We start from the raw sequence: 1,491 nt of genomic DNA on the forward strand, positions 1-1,491 counted from the left end.
TTCATATTCCTCATTTAGCTTCCGGATAGACGAGTCCAAGTAGCGCCATCTCACTGTGGAGCTGAGTCCCACCTGGTTTTTAGACGTACAGTGTGAGCAGGTAGATCGCATCAGAGCGTCGGGTCGCACAGTGAAAGAACAAACATGGTGAGCTGGGAACTCACACTGTACGACAGCTGAGTGCAACGATTGTACAAAAAATTGGACAGTGTATTCCCCGCTTCACTAAATCAGCTATTTTAACCATTTTAAATGAAACTCAGAACAAAAAGTGACAGGGTGACTAGCATACAATACAGAGTAAAACACGTGATATATATTTATTACACACAAAGTGAAATATTTTTAGTTTTTATTTCTGGTAATCTGGTAAAAACGTGGAGCTGGTTGACAGTTGCCTTTTGTATCTATGCTTCTTTTTCTATGTCTGCTTCTGTCTCCTTGACCCCCAGTCAGCCTCAGCAGATGGCCGCTCACACTGGTTCTGCTGTTAAAAGGGAGTTTTTCCTCTCCACTGTCGCTACAAGCATGCTTAGTGTGAGGGATTGCTAAAGAGTCAATGAGTCGATGCAATCAGCTCGTTTTCCTTAGATAGAAACCTTTGAATCAATCTGACTGGAACGAAGTGCCTTGAGATTAAATGTGAATTTGCGCTATAGAAATAAACTGAATTTTAATTTCATTTAATTAATCTAGACTCTATCTCATAACAGAAACCAAACTTCAGCTTTTAGAAAATAATAATGTTACATAAGACCATGGTATTTTATTGGAGCAATGTTAGTTCAGTGAACATATGTCCATGTACTGTGTAGTGTAGGGTCTCCTGGTCCCTATTACTGCATTAAAGCTGCATCAGCCTGTGGATCTGCTAAGGTGTTCAGGAGCTCAGGTTGCTTTAATGCTGACCTTCAGCTGGTGTCCACTGTTGACTTTCCTCTTCCTCCTGTTAGAAAATCCTTCCTAATCAGTATGAAGATGTCAGCAGAAAGAAGCAAAAAGTGCTTTATAGTTTTGTGTTGAACAGCTGGACTTACTCCAGACTTAACCCAGTGAAGACCAGTTCATTCCTTTTCCTCTTTATCCCAGATAAGACATTTCCTGCACTCTTACTCTTAAGATTGGTCTATCCAACGAGGGCCTTTTGATTTCTCAATGGTTTCTCAATTTGGTTTCTCAATTCACAAGAATGTGAGTATAGACTGGTGTTCTCCCAAAGTATGTTCTTGAGAAGAACACAGGAAAGTGTGGACTTAAAGAGATTGGGAGCAGGCAGCATAAATATGGCTCAATTGGAACAGAAGTGTACTGAAAAATTTACTGATTCTTACTTTTTTCATTTAGTGAGGGAATAATAATAAACACAGTCAGATAAACACAAATCAAATGAACACGGGCTAGCGTTAGCCCGTCTGCAGCAATCAGGGCTAACGTTAGCCCGTCTGCAGCGGCCAGGGCTAACGTTAGCCCGTCTGCAGCGGCCAGGGCTAA

General features: G+C 41.2%; 1 protein-coding gene across 1 annotated transcript in view; it reads left to right on the top strand.

Annotated features, from left to right (window-relative positions):
• LOC107087409 (tight junction protein ZO-1-like) overlaps nt 1–1,491 on the top strand; it is a 131,676-nt gene that overhangs the window by 102,492 nt on the left and 27,693 nt on the right. The gene's annotated exons all lie outside the window — the stretch shown is intronic.

Source organism: Cyprinodon variegatus, unplaced genomic scaffold (assembly GCF_000732505.1).
Source record: "Cyprinodon variegatus isolate N-32 unplaced genomic scaffold, C_variegatus-1.0 Scaffold183, whole genome shotgun sequence".
NCBI lineage: Eukaryota > Metazoa > Chordata > Actinopteri > Cyprinodontiformes > Cyprinodontidae > Cyprinodon > Cyprinodon variegatus.